A 5,309-nucleotide genomic window follows, 5' to 3' on the forward strand; every position below is an offset into this window, starting at 1 on the left:
ATTAATGTCGTGTGGCACCAGCTTTAGAGTACGAGGACAGGAGACGGCAAGGAGAATGAAATTGAGTTATTGTATTATGTCTCTGCTCGCTGCCGGGGGAAATCTGATACATGTTGGGGGGGTGGGATGGGGGGGGTCATGAATCTTTGCTGGCTGATGTATGAGGAGCCGACGCGTTTCTCAGCGCATATCGATGAGCGGGTTGCCCCACATGTCCTAGCCGGGTTTGCCCCCCATGACCACCACCATGCAGTCACAAGATGAGGACACGTTGAGTCCTCGTGGCTTTAATTACCTCCAAAGTGGTTCAAATGGACCTAATCCGTTGCGTTTTACAGCATTTCATCAGCCGCCGTCGCCTCTGGCGCTCTAGGGGGGGGGGTGAGGTGGGTGACGCGCCGGGGCTGTCCCTGCCGGGGCTGTTTGTTGGCCTGCCTCAGTCACGTGCTTTTTTTGCTGGAGGGCAATCACCGCCTTGCCTGCCGGATGGTTGACGGAAGTGGTTGGCGGGGGGGGGGGGGGGGGGCAGAGGAGCAAGTTGCGCAGGGGTATCCTGGCGGGAGAAATATTGGCCAGAAATGTCTAAAGTCTCAAGACTAGGTCATTAGCTACAGGAAAGGAGGTTATAGTAGACAGAAGGAGACTCATTCGGCCAATCGGATGTTTCCGTTCTGTAAGAGAACCATTAAGACTGGGCAGGGCTCCTCTAAGTTCAATTTGGAACTTGAAGTGACCCTGGGGGTTCTAGAAGAAGAAGGTTATGCGCGAGGGACTGCTTGCCAGAATCGGTGGTACTCGTGCCTACTCCGGGGTAATACAGGTCCTCGCGCAGAGTGCAAACGCCGCATAAATAATGAGCGTGGTACATGCCGCCAGAAATCTCGCGCAGTCGTCATGGCAACAAAAAAGCAGTCAATACTCGGTGTGAATGTCAAGAGGCCATAACCAGAAGAGGGTGGTAGACAAGTGGAACAGCCTCCCAGCAGAAGTGGTAGAGGGCAATACAGTGAGGGTATTAAACATGCATGGGATAGACATACGGCTCCTGAATCTAAGACGAGAACAACGACTGATTAAGGTTTGAGTCGTTACAGCAGGAGAAACGGGCGACTGGACGGGGGCCGGATGGTTCTTATGATGGTTCCAATCCTATGTTTTATGCCCGCGCCCAGCAGAGGCTGCACGGGGTCAGCGTAGGGTCACAGGGGTAATTTGTCCAGTTAGTCGTGCGCAGCGGCCCCTGTATCTCTCACGGTTGAAAGCCGCAGAGTCCTGAGGGTTAGAAGGTGACGGGGGGGGGGGGGCAGATTGTGCGAGCTGGCGGGTAGGCAGCCCATCTTTCCTCATCAGGCGAGGATCCGGATCCTGTCACCGTATGTCTGGAAATGCGTATCAGGGGAGCGGGGACCGTGTGTGGGAGAGAAATCAGATGAGCGGGAGACCGGAGAGACGCGCGTTGACAGGAGATAGAGCTGCTTCTCCGAGAAAATGGGGAGGAAATAGAACAATTCGCCTTGAATTTGCCTTTTATATATGATTTTGGTGTCTGTGGATGAATGGCCTTTCCTGCCTCTGTATGGGGCAGCAGAAATGCCCCAGGGTGCAGCTGGGGGTTGGGAGTTTGGTTAGGTGGGGCAGTAGAGGGGGGTTTGGGGACTTATTATTCAGATGTGGCGCTCAGGGGTCTCTTTGTGGCCCTCGGGATGCCCGATAACCCCTTGCGGTCCGGCCCACTACATATTATAGGCTCCCCAAAGAGGGCCGTAACTTCCATGGGGCAGGAGGGACAGCTGCCCCGGTGCCGCAAGGTGAGGGGTGCGCTTAAATGCCCCTGCTCCCCCTTCCTCTTCAAGAAGAAGTTGTGGCGTCAGCACGGGGCCCCCCGGGGATCCAAGAGTCTTTACGGCTACAGCTCAGGCCCTCCGGCCCCCGTCAAAAACTACTTCTTGAGAGGAGTCTCCATTCAAGTCAGCGAGGGGGCAACTCAGGCTTTTGGCAAAAGGTGGGGGCTGACAAATGGGGCTAGGATAAGAAGGTGGCAGAGAAGTTGAAAGGCCTTTCAGCGGCGGTGGTAGAGGCTAATACAGTGAAAGGATTTAAACATGCATGGGATAGACATTCGGCTCCTGAATCTATACGAAGTATTATATACAGCCCTTCGCCCCCCCGCTCCGTGTCTGGATATGACTCCCCCCCCCGGCGGAGGGGTCCGAGATAAACCCTCGTATGCAAATAGTTCCTATTATTATGCAAATAAGGCGGTGGCTGGAAATGGCCCATTACCTTTTTCAGGGGCTTATCTCCCAAACGCCTTCACTGGGGCCGGCGGCAATCCTATTCCCTCACACACAGGGGAAAAAAGTCCCTGGGGCAGCCATGTCCGGGGAGGCAACTAAGGCCAGAAATACAAGATGGCGTCCATCTCGCTCTTTACGTCTTTTGACGCAACCCCCTGAAAAAAGAAAATAAAGAAAAAATGCGAAAACAATTGTTTTCGGAAAATATCGCATTTCCCCCCCTCAGATTAAATTTTAACAGGGTAGAAAATTTAAGCTCGAAAAAGCAGCTGACCGCCGGAAATCTGAAGCAGGGCTTTATTTTTTTTTTGATCTGGGTTTTTCGCTCTTGGCACTCGCAGAGTTAAAAGTGTTAAGTGCTGGGCAAATAGGAGGGAGCGAGGGGGTAAAAAGACGGGGTAGTTGTGGATTCCTGCATCTCCAGAGCAGGGAAGGCGGCAGATAATGTCACCGCGGCAGTGCGAGCGGAGATTGGGGAGGATGAATAGATAAATCACTCTGCAGCATCGCTGTGAAGTGCAGCTCTAATTGCTTGTGAGCGCAGGACACGGCGGCTCCTGACAGCTCGGCCGCTCGCGCCTTCAATGAGGTAATCACTACCTGTCAATCCGAGACGGCCCCCCCCCGACAAGACTTCCCCCACCCCCCCCCCCCCCACCTCTGCATCCAGATGTTTCAATGCAACCCCCGGCAGGGGCACTTTTGACACGGGGGGGTATTATTCTGTATGCAGATCAGGTGGGGTGCGGGTTTTGCATAATCGGTCTTATTAGGTCTGTGCAAGCGAGCAGAACAGGACAGAGCGCTCAGTGGAGGTGGTAGCCTTAATCAGTCTCATCTTCAGGAGCCGTATGTCTATCCCATGCATGTTTAATACCCTCACTGTATTACCCTCTACCGCTTCTGCTGGGAGGCTGTTCTGCTTATCCACCACCCTCTCAGTAAAGTAAAACTTCCTTCTGTTCCATCTCAGTCTCTGATGCTCTAGTGTTAGATTCCGGTCTCTTGTTGTAACTTCTCTCCTCCTTTGAAATAAACTTCCATTTTCAAAGCCATTACGGCAGCTGATATGAGAGAAAATTCATATTTTACTGAAGGCGGTAGATAAATGGTACAGCCTCCCAGCAGAGGTGGTAGAGGGTAATACAGTGAGGGTATTAAACATGCATGGGATAGACAGACGGCTCCTGAATCTAAGACGAGACCAACGACTGATTAAGGTTTGAGTCTTTACAGCGGGAGAAACGGGCGACTAGACGGGGGCCGGATGGGGCCGATCTGCCGGCGGGTTCTGTTTCTATGTTTTTCGCCAGCATTAAAGGGTTAAATATTTTTGGTGATATGACATCTTTGTTTGACCAGATGAGTGATTTTTGCCCTGGAAAGATGGTCTGGCGGTCGCTGCGGTACTGATAGTCAATCTTCCATCTCATTTTTCTTAGTTGGCGAGCGCAGAAAATTTCTCTCGTGCAAAAAGTTTCACAGAGCAAAAATTTTGTGCGCACGATATCCGCGCCGCGTAAAGATTCCAAAAAATGTTTAATTTTTTCTTTTTTTGGGAAAAACTGTTGTGCGCACAATTTTTGGACGTGTGCGCTCTCTACAAAAGCTATGTGCGCGCGCACAGCTTAGAGGGAACACTGCTGATAAGGTTTGCGCGGCGCTCTTGTGTAGGGTCACCATCACACTTTTTTTAGGGGTCACCATCACACTTATTAAGGGCATCCCTACATCCTCCATAGATGCCGTTAACCCTTTCCAGGGTCTCCAAGAGGGTCACACACCTCTCCTGTTTTTTTTCCCCGAGACTAATTCATTCGCGGCCGCCAGGCAGGACTTTAACCCCCATTATCCCGAGCCGCTGCTGCTGACATATCGGAAGGAAGCTGGCGTCGGGTGGGGGGGTTATGGAGAGGTGGAAGGCGACCCCTCTTTTGTTTTTGGAGGTGACAAAGTCTGTTCCTTTTTTTTTTTTTTTTGAATGGCCGCCAGCAAAGCCCATTAACGGCAGCAGCTGGCGTGACGCGGATTGTGAAACGCGTCTGGAGTTCACACCGAGCCATCTGCAAGGTCAGCGGGGTCGGTGGTCGGGGGGGGGGGATCGGTTAAAGGGTCAGCTTGACCCATTTGGCTCTGATAACGGCTCCTAACGAAAACATCTATTATACGAATAATATTTCAATGAAAAAAAATATATATTTGTATAATAGAGATAAAAAAAATATACATTTTCTAATAAAAATACTCAAAATTGGGTGCAGTTTATTTGGGGGGGAAAAACCAAAAGATCAGCTCATTATTTCAGTGGACGCAGGATTTTTTCAAATTTTAAAGAAATGTAGGAAAAAGATGAAAAAAGATATGAAATACGTGGTTTGTTGGTTTGTTTGTAAAAATTTGAGGTACATGGGGAGGAAAAAAAAGAAATCAAGCCTTCTGGTTCTGATATAAATAACATTCCTTTAAAGGGTTAATGGGCATCAGGCAGGTATGGGGGGGGGGATTTGGCGTTGAAGTTGAGCGGCATCTGGCAGTGAAAGGGGATCAGTGGCGTGATGGGAGTTGGAGTGCTGTCCGTGCCCCGTCTGGCGGTGAAGGAGTTACTGATCCTCGGGTCCGCAGCCGGCGTTCACCATTTCTTTATTTATTTTTTTTGATGGAGGTGACACGTTGCCGTGGTTACCGCGCGCCATCATCACACGGTGACTTTTTACTACCTGCCTTTTGTGTTTGAACACGCGTGTAAGAGGGATTAGCGTGTTTACCGGGAGGGAGCGAGCCCCGCATGCAGACGTGCCGTGTTACCCCGCGCTGCGCGCTTTGCGGGACGACGGGATCCTGGGACGCTCTGCGGGTTTTCCTGCGCCCGGGAGCGTTGTTGCACATGTTACATGTTACATGCGTGTGAGAGGCTTGGGGGGGATCTGAGCTTCATCCGTAATTTTAATGAGGGGTTTGCGGGTGGAAGTATCTGGTTACGTGTTTCATATAAACGTGTGCTGCAGAGAACAC

Source organism: Sceloporus occidentalis, unplaced genomic scaffold (genome assembly GCF_023333645.1).
Source record: "Sceloporus occidentalis isolate IW3139 unplaced genomic scaffold, rSceOcc1.0.p SCAF_76, whole genome shotgun sequence".
Lineage (NCBI taxonomy): Eukaryota > Metazoa > Chordata > Lepidosauria > Squamata > Phrynosomatidae > Sceloporus > Sceloporus occidentalis.